The following is a 14,125-nucleotide window of genomic DNA, read 5'->3' on the forward strand; positions in this document are numbered from 1 at the left end:
GGTTTCAGATAAACATATAACACAGAACAGGAGAGTGGCACAGAGACTTACTTCCAGAGGATTTCCAAGTACCAACAAACCAATTCAGCTCCAATGGAGAGCTGAATTTGGATGCCATGGGGACGACAGACACAAGACTCCAACATGTGGTATGGCATAATGGCACCTGAGCTCGCCTGCCCCTAAATAGGGTCAGGTCAGAGGGCAGGGTCACAGGAAGCTCCCTGTTCCATGCACTTGACAGACAGGTTCGTAACCTATAGGCCATGTGCCGACCCTGTCTTTGGGGTTCAGGAACTTGCATTACCTGGGGATGGGGCTTCCCTGGGGCTTCCCTTCCTGTAGGAATCCAGGCACACCCATCAAGAATTGGCAGTGGATTCAGCGGGCCACTATTGTTTACAAGGAGAGGGAATCTTCCTGGGTCTCTGATCAGATGGGGCTGGGGAGATAGTGTAGATGGATTCAGCTTCTGCCCTCTTTCTCTGGCCAGATCTGATCTTCATATTACAACATTTGACATCCCTTTCAAATTGAGACCTTAAAAGAGTACTAAACATTTATTTGTCTTGATATGATGCATAAAGATAAATTTACCCAATAAATCAAAACTTAATATGGTTAAATAAAAGAAAGTATTTTAAATTTGTTTTTCTCAGACTATGAAAAATGTTGAGATGACTCTTACTTCTCTTTATCCAGTCCCAGTTGCCTATCTCATTCCATTGGTAGCCCAACATATTTTCTAAAATAGCAGATGTTCTTATACCTGGACATATTTTACAAGCAGCAATTAAGGTTATTCTAAATTCATAGTCAATCAAAGGAAGGTAAATTTGAAGTTGTTTTAAAAATAAAGCTGATGAGAAAACAGAAGGATTTTAGTAAAATCAGCTCTTGAGGAAAACACACAAGAGTTTATCTTCAGAGGGTTCCTCCAAATTGTCGCTGAATGGGGCCCCTCATAGCTATATGGGCCCAATGCCAATCGCTAACTGGGTTTGGTATAGCAGGCAAAGGAGCCCTCACAGGCAGTCTTGCTGCAGTGAATTATGGGTTGGGAGTGAGGGGAAGCCAACAGTGGAGGAAGCTCTGGAGGTCATATAAATCTAAAGGACTTCTGCTTGCAGTTCATTTATTCAAGAAACATTTACTGTCATTGGCATATTCCAGGCATTGTTCCAGATTCAGTATGTAATTTAAGATAGTCTTTACCCTCAACAAGCTGATAGCTTAGTGGAACACCAGACAATGAAGATACTTAGTCAACAGCCAGTGAGATGTTCTATTTTAGAAAACCATAGAGAAGAGTATAGCTTCTATATTTTAGAAAGTCTTCAGGGAGAAATTGAACCCTCAGTTAAGTGGAGAGAACTAAGTTGAAGATGCACAGAAAAGAAAAGATAAAGGCATTTGGATCTGAGGCAGATTGTCTAAGAGAGTAAGGAACTTGTGCTGAGCCTTCACCTGAAGAGACAGTCATACTTAAAACCTCATATGGATTACTCTGAGTAGAATTTGGGAAATGATCAAAAAAAAATAGGAGAGAAGTGAAATAATAATAGGAACTTACAACACATTAAAGAAAACACCATTCTGAGAGACTAAGAATATGGAAGAACAGAGTAAATCAATCCTAAGATTAAGGAGACCAGACAGGAAGTCGAATGGAGATGGTGGAAGGGATAGAAAAAAGAAGAGAGTAGAAAAAAGTGGAATGCCTAGGTTCCTGGATATGTAGGTAAATAGATGGCTGGAGATTGAATTATCCTACAACACTGGTAGACTCCATGTTAGTTCAAATAAGAGATGAATCACTACTTTAAGATACATAAGAAAATGCAATAATTTCACATGGTATGGTGAAAATAATGACAATGGCAAACCATTAATTTCCATAAATTGGAGTTCATTTCACTTAGCATCATCTTATGTGTTCAGATGTACATAGCTATGGAGCTATTGCTATCATCTTATAGAAGTATTCTAGACATGTACTAATTATTCTCAATGAGGGAAACCATATAGTCTTATATTTCTTTGGGTCTGGCTCACTTCACTTAGTATGATTTTTTCCAAGTCTTTTCACTTCCTTTGGAATGGGGCAATGCCATTTTTTTCTGATAGATGCCCAGAATTCCATTGTGTATATGTAACACATTTTCTTGACCCATTCATCTATTGAAGGCATCTGAGTTGGTTCCATATTTTAGCAGTGGGAAAGTATGCTGCCATGAATATAGTTATGCTGGTAGCTTTAGTGTGGTGTTGCTTGTAATCCTTTGGGTAAATGCCCAAAAGCAGGGTTGCTAAGTTATAGGGGAGCTCTATGTTTAGTTCTTTGAGGATCCTCTACACTGCTTTGCAAAGTAGTTGAACAAGTTTACATTCCCATCAACAGTGTAGTAGGGTTCCCTTTGGGCCACATCCCTGCCAGCATCTGTTGTTATTAGTTTTCTTGATACTGGACATTCTTACTGGGGTGAGGTGGAATCTCAATGTTGTTTAGATTTGCAATTGTTTTATGGCCAATGATGTTGAGCACTTCTGCATGTGTCTCTTGGTCAGACTCATTTCCTCTTCAGAGAAGTCTCTTTTTAGGTCTTTAGCCCATTCATTAAAGGGCAATTGTTTCTTTGAGGATTTTTTTGGAGGAATATTATCATTGTTATTATTTTCAACATTCCATGTGAAATTATGCCATTTTCTTACATCTTTCTTCCCCAGGGTTTTACCCCTGATGCCACTGTAACTGATTTAGGCACCCTGGGTTTTTTATATGTGTTTATTGGAACTAGGGCAGGGAAGGGAAACATCAAAATGGACAAAGGATAAAAGGTGAGCCAATGCAACAGCAATGCTTATAAAACTATATGCTGTAAACCACCTGTAAAACTCGGGAGGTGGAAACTGGGGAAGAGGGAAGGTGGGAGGAAAATGAGAGAGGAGGTAACAAGTTGGATTAAAAAAATGTACTCATTGCCCTATGTATGAAACTTTAACCTCTGTGTAAATCACTTGGACAATAAATTAATTAATAAGGAAAGATTGAAAAAAGATACATAAGAAGATAGGATCATACTTAGAAATCCATCAGTTAAAAAAGATCTCTGGAAGCTAGGCATATTAGTACAGGCCTGTAATACCAGCACTCAGGTGGCTAAGACCGGAGGCTCTTGAGTTCAAATCCAGACTGGGATACATAGATAATAAGGCCTTGTCCTTCAACAAACAAACAAGTAACTAAACAAAAATGTCTAGAAGGCTGTTTACCCTGTGAATTAGCACTTCAGCAATAAGAATTTTTTGTTCATCCCTCCATATCAACATCCGTTAATGTGACTCACACACATTTTGATTGTTCTGTTTCCCACTTGCTACTTAGTAATTTAATCTCATCTACAGTTTCCATTTCCATCTTAACTGTTTGCTGCAATCCTCTATGTATGATCCAAAACTATTAAGAAATATTGCTGGAATTTTCCAGCAACTAATCCTCAAGTTTAGGCCATTATGGGTAGAGTGATAAATTTGTGTACTGCCCTGCTCCTCTCATGGCTGAAAAGTGAATTTTTTCATTCTTTCCCCTATCTATGCCATCTCTATGTACTTGTTAATCAGCAACTCAGTGCGGTGTATACTATTCACTACTATCAAGACTTTAGCCATCCACTATGGGTCCTGAAACTTAATACCTGCCCACAAGAAGGAACTATTTTAACAGGTTTTTCTCGATTTTTCCTATATATCAGTTTAGCATTCTAACAGTTACTGTTTCTCATGAATCTGGAAAACAAATTCTGCTTAAAGTTTCTCCAAAGGATCATGAATTAAGCATCGAATTTAAACATGGGAAAATCAATAAAAATTATGCCATTATATTACCAAAAGCTATATACAACTTCAATGCAATACTCATCAATATCTCAACATTATTCTTCAATGAGATAGAGGAAGCAATACAGAAATTCATATGGAACAATAAAAAAAACCCAAATAGGAAAAACAATCCTAAGTAGAAAGAACAGTGCAGGAGGAATATCAATACCAAACTTTAAGCTAGTTGTATTACAAAGCTATAGTAATAAAGACAGCTTGATACTGGCATAAGAACAGGCCTAAAGACCAGTGGAACAGACCTGAAGATCCAGAAATGAACCCACAGACCTATGGCTATCTAATCTTTGACAAAGACGCTAAAAATATAGGTTGGAACAAAGGCAGCCTCTTCAACAAATGGTTCTGGCAAAACTGGATCTAACTAAAACGAGACCTCTATTTAGCACCCTGAACCAAAATCAATTCCGAATGGATCAAAGACCTCGAAATAAAATCAGACACCCTGAAAACACTACAAGAAAGAATAGGAGAAATTCTAGGACTCCTTGGCACTAAAAGAAACTTCCTCAACAAAGGCCCAGAAGAGAAACAACTCAAAGAAATGTTGGATAAGTGGGACTGCATCAAACTGCAGAGCTTCTGCAGGGCAAAGGACATAGCTTCCAAGATAAATAGAAAGCCCACAGATTGGGAAAAGATCTTCACCAGCCATACAACGGACAAAGGACTGATATCTAAAATATACACAGAACTCAAAAAGTTAAATTTCTCCAAAATAAACAATCAAAGAACCAACAGCCCTCTCAACAAATGGGCTAAAGACCTAAAAAGAGACTTTTCTGAAGTGGAAATGAGAATAGCCAAGAGCCACAAGAAAAAGTGCTCTACATCACTGGCCATAAATGAAATGCAACTCAAAACAGCATTGATAATCCACATTACCCCAGTAAGAATGTCTATTGTCAGGAAATCCAATAATAACAAATGCTGGAGAGGATGTGGCCAAAAGAGAACCCTACTACATTGTTGGTGGGAATGTAAATTTGTTCATCTCCTCTGGAAAGCAGTGTGGAGGTTCCTAAGAAGGTTAAACATAGAGCTCCCCTAGTACTCAACAGCCCCACTTTTGGGCATCTACCCAAAGACTACAAGCAAGACCACACTAAAGCCACCAGGACAACTATGTTCATCGCAGCAAAACTTGTCATTGCTAAAACATGGAACCAATCCAGATGCCCCTCAGTAGACAAGTGGATCAGGAAAATGTGGTACATATACACAATGGAATTCTATGCCTCCATCAGTGGGAACTGACCCATTTATAAGGAAATGGAAGGACTTGGGAAAAAAGTCAAACTAAGTGAAGTGACCCAGACCCAAAGAAACATAAACCCTATGGTTCCTCTCATAGGGAACAGCTAGTACATGAATAGGCTAGTCATGGTAGAAGATCAAAATACCCCAATAGCTACACCCATATGATCACCTAAGAAGATGCAAAGTGAAATGAACTCCATGTTATGGAAACAAGAAGTTATACTACTGTTGTAATTATTTTCAACATGCCATGTGAACTTGTACTATTTTCTTTTCTTTTTTCTCTTTTTCCTTGTCTATTTGACTGATTGGTTTGTTTAGTTTTGTTTCTCTTGTACTCCCTCCCTGTGTCTGTACCCTTGCTACCACTATATCACATCTGAGTATGCTGGATACTGTTTATATGGGTATTAGAACTGGGGAAGGGAGAGGCAATACCAAAATTGAGAGACAAAGAACAAAAAGACAAACCCTTCAAAAAGCAACATTTACAAAACTATTCTGCGTAAAGCAACTGCACAACTCTTGGGGGAGAGGGGAAGGGGGAGGAGGGAGGGAGGGGGAAATGAGGGAGGAGGTAACAAGTAGAACAAGAAATGTACTCACTGCTTTTCATATGTATCTGTAACCCTTCTGTATCAAACGTTGACAATAAAGAAAAAAAAGAAGCTTAAAAAATATGCCATTAACACAATATGGTCACGGACAGGAATGTAGGGAAGTCAATCATTTTTTCTCTGTATTTCCTGGCAATGGTAAAATGAAACACTTATAGCTGATATAAATCAATTCTATTTCCTCTTTCTGTCTTTCTCTCTGTCTTTGCCTCTCTTTGTCTCTCTGTCTCTGTCTCTGTCTCTCTCTCTCTGTCTCTGTCTCTCTCTCTTTCTCTCTCTCTCTTTCTGTGTGTGTGTGTATGCACATATGCACCAGTCCTGGACTTGAACTTAGGGTCTGGGCACTGTCTTTGAGCTTCTATTGCTCAAGACTAGTGCTCTTCCACTTGAGCCACATCTCCACTTCTGACATTTTTGGTAGTTTAATGAAGATGAGTCTCACAGACTTTCCTGCACTGGCTGGCCTCAAACCCTGATCCTCAGCCTCCCGAGTAGCCAGGATAACAGGCATGAGCCACGCTATTTCTCACCAGAAGAAAAGTTTACCCTGAGGCTTTTCAAAATACATTTCTAGTTTTTTGGACTTTCTTCTCATCTGAGGACCAAACTTGGGGCTTTAGTGTTGTTCTACCGAGCTAACTCTCCAACCCTTAAAATATATTCATGTATAAAAACAAATGTGAATGGTAAACTTTAGTTTCAATAGTAAGTGACCAATTTATTTGAAAGAGATGTGCTAGATCAACTCCATGTATCTTATAATTCCAAGTGCAGAATTATCATTCTTAAACTCTTTCAAATTGTATTTTCTTAGCAATATTTACACATGATTGGAGGGTGAGCTCATCTGTGTACCCAATAGGAAGCGTGGGGTTTGTTCTCTGTTCATGCATATACAAAAAATGAAGATGAGAATAATCATGTATGCATACATCGTGTCTGTATTTGATTATATACATGTATGTATACAATCATCCATTGGTATTTGTGAATTTCTGTACAAATTCAACCATTAGATGCACAAAGTTATTGTAGAAGGAAAAGAGTCTATACTGCGCATCTACACATTCTGTATTTTATCGTTATTCCCAGAATAATAGACTATGATAACTACATAGTTTTATAGATATAGAATATATATGTACACACATATCACTTACATTGTGCGAGATATTATAAGTAATCTGGAGGTGAGTTGAAGTATATATGAGGATGTCTGGAGATGAGTTGAAGTATATGTGAGGATGTCTATGGGATACATATATATATATACATACACATATACATATATAATGTAATTTCATGGAAGTGAATTGAGAAGCTGTGATTATTATCTACATGGAGGGTTCTGAAACCATTCACTCATGGATATCAGAGGATAATTGTATATATCTCTTTAATATGTATTCATATGGGTATATGTGCAAATATATATGTATATTTCATAATGTAAGTTATACAGGCCGTATAGGAAGAGTATGCTTTTTGACTGAAAATTGTAAATTGAAAAGGATGTGTGAGGAAAACAAAAGACAGGAGACTGGAAAATATAGCTAAATAAAATCATGTAACATCTTGAACCTGAATGTAAAAACACATGGTTTTTAATGCAAGAAAATCTTGAGAGTGTTTAAGTTATGGAAAGCCTTTATCATACTTACTAAGCTGTATTTATTTTGTAAATTTGATTAAAAATTAGGTGTATCTATAGCTACCAGGTGTGGTGTTACATGCTTTGATCATTTTTTTAAGAGGACAATATATAATATCCTAATTAAACATATTTGGTTTATTCAAACAATAGCTAGGTAAGATAGTTTGTATTTAAATTGATCATTGTTTAATAGGAAATTGGCTCTTAACAACTTAATTTGAAAAGTTGAAATTATTTACTTTCTGTATCTTCTTGCAAATTTGCTTTGCACAACACATGAACAAACATGAATGCATGCACTCACATGAATTTGAATCTACATATGCGTGTGTGCAAATATGCACACACATACACACACACAAGAGTTCACCACTACAGACAGTAAATGTAAACATATCAAATCTTCTTTACATATTTCTTTGGGGTTTTTATATTATGAGTTGTATTTTCATTTTTCTCCATTTTCCTTTTCTGTATGAGCACATCTTTTTCTTCTGCAATAGGGAAAACAATAAACAGCAACTAGATAAGTTGAAATAAAGTAAGTCTAAGTGTCCTTAGGCAGGGAGTTTAAAGGCAGAGCACAGTGGCACAGTGCCAGAGCTTGTTTGCAGTACACTGCTCCTACCAGTACAGCTCCACACATCTAATGTTTAGCAAAATGTATTGGCAATAGTGGTGGTTTGACTGGTTACTCCAATAGATTTTCAGTGCTTTGGCTTGTCCCTAATATCTCCATGGACCTAATTATTTGGATTCCAATAGTGAATCTGGTGAAAAGAACCAGGCAGAGAGTCTGTAATATGGGAACACATTTTGCAAACATTAAATAGGTATGTGAGTGCCTAGGGCAAGTGGTTGCCTTTGCAACTTTCTAGGCTGATTCCTGCTAATCTAACATAAGCCCTTCCAGTCTCAGTGGCTCTGATGGAGGCAGGGCATTAGCATATATCACACTCCTGCAATGAAGGTAACAGGCAGTATGTGAAATATGAGTATGCTTGGGGCTAACCTTGTCTCATTATTACATATCTACTTAGGTTATGCTAACAAAATAACTTTAATTTTCAATGCATGTCCTCCTTTAATTGGCACAATCACTCTGGGAGTTTAGAATAAATAAGTATACCATGTTAACTCAAAACTGGTATTTGGCATGTATTTGAAATTACCAGAGCAACATCCCACAGAGGAAAGGACTGATTTTTGCTGTGGTCATTGTTAAGTTTTGTTTAGTTTTTACTGTTTTTCAGAACAGGGTCTTGTTATATGGTTTAGAATGACCTTGAATCTCAATTGTCCCAAATACTGGGATGAGGTATATACCATTACATCCTGTGAGATTAATTTCTTCAACAGAAAATCTTTGTGTTCCATTTTGAAGATTTCCTAAAACATATGGACACAGGAAACAGTTCCTATATACAAACTGGTGTGCAGACTATTTGAAATATCTAAGTACATAGTATTTGAAGTCCCAATCAAACTTTTTATCCTTGATGAAATATATGAAGGATGTCTATGAGCAGTCAAGCATAACATTTTTACCAGTGCCACTGAAAGTATTGACTAAGTTTCTTCAAGTGCAATTCACAGTTTTTTTCCATTTTCCTATTCTAAGTTCATGTAACTATTTTAGTAATAAGAATTATTTTTACTTATTAGGCATTACTTTACTCATCTGCTCTTTGGTCCACAGATGTAATTTTTTTTTTGGCCAGGTCTGGAGCTTAAACTCAGGGCCTGAGCACTGTCCCTGGCCCCTGGCTTCTTTTTGCTCTGGGCTAGCATTCTGCCAACTTGAGCCACAGCACCACTTCTGGCCTTTTCTATATATGTGGGGCTGAGGAATCGAACCTAGGGCTTCATGTATACGAGGCAAGCACTATTGCCACTAGGGCATAATGCCAGCCCAGATGTAAACTCTTAAATAACCATAGGCACTGCTGAGTTTCTACCAACTAATTCATGATCAATGTCACTTGCACGAAATCGGAAAGCAGCACTCCTGACAGAAGTTTTTCAATTGTCTTGATTTCTCTGTAGGAATAAATTCTTCTCTAAAGGTGACAGTCCAACAGGAGACATATGTTACATAGAATGCTCTTTTCAAATGGCCCACTTTGGTGTTTATAGCACACAAACCATTTCAAGGTGTTATCAGTTGCAATATGACTGCCTTAAAATTTGGTAGTTAAATCTTTGTTATCCTCACTCTTATTTTTAAGTAATTAAATTTTGAAGAACAAGAACATGTACATGGCAGCTTACCATTTTATTTATTGTTTAAATTATTGTTCATGTGCACATTTAGTTTTACTGTAAAAAGCAACTTGTTCACTTTATCACATTTTCATTATTATCTTTAACAAGTTGTGAAAAGTTGTCATGAAACAAAGCAATTCAAGAATACAATGCACCTATTTTGAAGAATGTCATCCCTTTCAACATTCTCACCCATTCTTCCCCTACCCACTTCACTCGTCTTAAATTTCTAAAAATGAAATATGTTGAATTCTTGACTTTATCTCCCCTTCTTCTTTCCTTTTAACCCCACTATACCCCTTTCAAGAACTTACTTTCTAGTGTTTATCTTTGCCTTTGCCTTTCTAAATAATTACACTATTGGAGTACTCCCTTGAGTCTACAATATTTCAGTTAATACACTATCCACTTTTAATGTTAATACTGAGTACCATCTTTCCTTTCCAGTGGACATAAAATAAGTTTGCAGAAAAGAAAGTCAGACTCAGAGAAACATAGGCTGAATGTTTCACTCATTTGCAGTAGCTAGAAAGTGTCTACAAATCTATAAGTAAATACACTGGGTGGTAATCAAGGGGTTATACAGAAATTAACCAAAGTATTAGACTCTATGGAGAGAAAAAAATAGTATATTTCTTTAAATAGAGTGATTAAAAGCCCTACAAAGTAAGTACCAAGAAATGGTACTTGCAAGAGGGGAGGGCAGAGCCAAGGGGAGAGAGGTAGAAGAATGAAAGGAGGAAGGGGAGAATGCAATAAAAAATTCATTGTAAACAAACCCAACCAAGAAACATTCTGCAGTCTATTAATCCTCCATTGTAAAATAATCTTTCAGGGAAAATAAGTACACCATCACAGCAATTAAATTAATACAAGCAGAGCCATACTCAAAAGGGGACATTGCATGTAAGAGAACCATTAAAATGCTTTTGGAAAATGAGGAAAAGTAATTTCCATGTTGGAGACCAAGTATACTAAATATTCTTGTTTATTTGGCCTTAGTTACAGTTATGTGTCCAAAAAAGGCAAGTGATATGAATATCAAAGAACCAAGTTCCTCAACTGCTTTCAATGAAACCTCAGGAGAACCCACCAGACTTTCAAAATCCAATGATTGACTGGTCCCTCTGTCCTTTTCTCTTCTGTCCTTTCTTTGCCTTGTTCCTTTTTCTCTTTTCTACACTTATGGTCCTCTCTCTTAGAGGCTCCATCTCGGCTCTTTTTCTCCTTTCAATTCTTAAGCTTTTCTGTACTGACCTGTCCCATTTCTGCTTCCACTTTTGTTTTCTTTCTTTGGATGCTCGTGTGTTTGTCTAAGACCATTTCCTCAGAACTTCTTTTCCTCTTATGCTTAGGCCATTCTTCGTCTGGTTTTTATCTGCCTTCCTCTAATTGCCTTTGTCTGTTGTGACGTATCAGTTTATGACTGGATTGAGGGGCACTAGTATTGTGTCCTAAGGAGAGGTGCTTAGGAACTCCAGATTCTACATTGTATAGACCACAATTATATTCTTGCTGACTAAGGTTCAGGGGTACTTGTTTTTCTGAGAAACATTCCCTGGTGTATTGACAGTAGCTCAAAGAATCTACTCTCAGCCTACTGTCCTGCGCTGGAAAACCACTGAGGTAACTGGTTTTCCACTTTCTGTGAAGTATTGCATGATCTTGGAAATCAGATGTTTTTTCCTTGTTAGATATAATTTGCAGTGTATTTTGTAGACTGGAAAGTGAGAAGTGAAATATATAATAAAAAATAATAAGCTTATCTTGCATAGAGTTTTAAAAGTTTAAAAGTATCCTCATACAAAATCAGTTTATAGTCTGGAAATGTTTATAATAAAGTGTTATAATTTCTGCAAAAAAAATTCATTGTATACCACAGAATTGAGAAATATAAGGGAAGGGGTGAGTCAAAGTCAGGGTAAATGTTGATGTGATGACAGAAAACAAGATGCATTGTATACATGAACTGCTTTGTTAAAAGAAAAGAGAAATTAAATACATAACCTCAACTTAAGGTAAGTGAGAGAAAAAGTGGGTTGGGAGAAGGAGTGTGAGTATGTTGAGGGAGGTGACATTCATCAAGATGCACTGTATTCATAAACTGCTTTGGTGAATGCCAACTCCTTTATATAACTATTTAAAGATAATAAAGATATTCAAAAAAATCCAAAGGGGAAAAGCAAATAAATGAAAAAAATTACAATAGAAAATTTCAATTCTAAGTACCATCATACAGGATCTGTTGATTTCCCCAATAGTGGTAGGGCTCAAATCATCATTAAGATAGGATTTCATCTTATAAAATTATTCTTAACTACCAGGATTTCCTTAATAATTACAAATAAAATGCCAAAGGAGAAACTATGTTGCCAAAGTGTCCAATTAATGTTCTCAAACATCTCACAATCAAGTTTTGCCCTTCTTCTATAACCTCGTTTTTTCTTTTAGTTTTTTTTTTATTAATTTGAGAAATTAGACAGATACATGTTGGTAATGGTAACTGTACCCACATTCACATAGATGCACAATAATCTCTGAGACCTGTATAGACAGAAAGGAAGAAAAAAGCTGGAATCCTTGCACTCTGGCACTGGGCCTGGCTCTTTCAGCAAAGAATAGTAGCTGAAGGATCCCCCCTCCATCTCCCCCCCTCCCCCCGGCTCGCCCGTGCCAGGGTACAGTGGTGGTGGTGGTGATTCCATACAGCTTTTGTTGAGACAGAAAGAAATGAAATTGATTTACAACAGCAAAGTGTGGAGATTCTACTCTGATTGTATTTTGAGCAAGGTATTTCAACCAAAATGAGAACCATGGTGCTGAGAAGAGACTTCTAGAATAAGATGGCTGAGCACTGAGGGAAACAGATTGCACCTTGCTCCAAATGACTGGAGATATTTTTGAAGGGATGTTTGGAATCCCTAAGTGTTTTCTGGGGGCTGGGAATATAGCATAGTGGTAAAGTGCTTGCCTTGCATGCATGAAGCCCTGGGTTCAATTCCTTAGCACCACATAAACAGAAAAAGCTGGAAGTGGCGCTGAGGCTCAAGTGGTTGAGTGCTAGCCTTGAGCAAAGAAAAGCTAGGGACAGTGCTCAGGCCCTGAGCCCAAGCCCCAGGACTGGCAAAACAAAACATAAGTGTTTTCTGTCATCTTCTTCATCCTCCTCTCCTTCTCCTTTATCTTCATCTTCACCCTCTTCTACTTCACCCTCAATCCATTCCAATCGTTTCCCTATCATTGTTATCTTTTTTTTTTTTTTTTTTTTTTTGGCCAGTCCTGGGTCTTGGACTCAGGGCCTGAGCACTGTCCCTGGCTTCTATTTTTTGCTCAAGGCTAGCACTCTGCCACTTGAGCCACAGAGCCACATCTGGCCGTTTTCTGTATATGTGGTGCTGGGGAATTGAACCCAGGGCCTCATGTATACAAGGCCACCACTCTTGCTACTAGGCCATATCCCCAGACCCCTATCATTGTTATCATCATCAACTTCTTCTCCTTCGTCACTATCCATATCAAGAACCAGGTAGTGCTTTAATATATTTGGCCAAATACCATTTTTGATAACTTCTCCCAATTCATTGGCACTAACATCAGAATGGTCAGTAAACAAGATAAAGAAGCCCCTGGTTCTTCCTGGTGCCTCTTCCTGCTGGTTTTATTCTGTGTTTGGAGCATTTCATTAAACCCTTTACAAATTTCCACTTGATTTCAGTGGACTTTGAGGATGGATTGCCACTCTCAGATAAAATTCTCTGGAGAGAACTCTATTTCCAAAGTCAAGATTTTCATCAGAGCAATAATCTATTCTGTACCCTGATTTTATATCTTCAAATTCTCTCACTTCAACTCTGTTCTGGTAATGCAATGCTTTTTCATTTTTTTTTCCTAGATGGTGCAGACACTTATGGGTGGATGACAAAGGTCACCAATAAACTTTGGATTTGGCCAATCAGAAAAAAATAGTTGACATAGTTAATTTTTGTTCTACTTTCAACATCTCCTCACTGGCTTGCTCATTAAATCTATTTCATTTTGTACTTCATCAATATATTCAATTGCTCCTTGCTGTTATTTTCCCCCTTTTGGCCCAGTGGAAGATTAGGATTCATCTACCAGCCTTAGGGCAGGACTCTGTTTAGGTTTCTCCAGATGAAGCAGGATAGCGGGTTGGTGTTTTGGGGTCATAGAGGGAAGAATTTGCCAGAAGAAACGTGCATAGTTCAGATGTGGAGGAAAGTTCATCAACTATCTCATTTTATTTTAAATTAGCTTTTCTTGCAATGTGTGATAAAATACATTTGTAGCAATAACAAGCAGGGTCATGATCATGAGACAGTAGCAGCTTAGGTTCTCCCTAATTTCTACAGTGATGGCCCAATTTGGCCCCATCCTGGTCAAATATTTATACATTTGAATATGGCTGTGAATA

The 14,125-nt window shown here is 37.5% G+C and overlaps 2 pseudogenes; both read right to left on the bottom strand.

Annotated features, from left to right (window-relative positions):
- Nucleotides 1-10,793: 10,793 nt before the first annotated feature.
- LOC125338607 lies at nt 10,794-11,359 on the bottom strand (annotated as a pseudogene).
- A 96-nt stretch (nt 11,360-11,455) lies between these two features.
- Nucleotides 11,456-13,881, bottom strand: LOC125338911 (annotated as a pseudogene).
- Nucleotides 13,882-14,125: the final 244 nt, after the last annotated feature.

Source organism: Perognathus longimembris, chromosome 20 (assembly GCF_023159225.1).
Source record: "Perognathus longimembris pacificus isolate PPM17 chromosome 20, ASM2315922v1, whole genome shotgun sequence".
NCBI classification, from domain to species: Eukaryota; Metazoa; Chordata; class Mammalia; order Rodentia; family Heteromyidae; genus Perognathus; species Perognathus longimembris.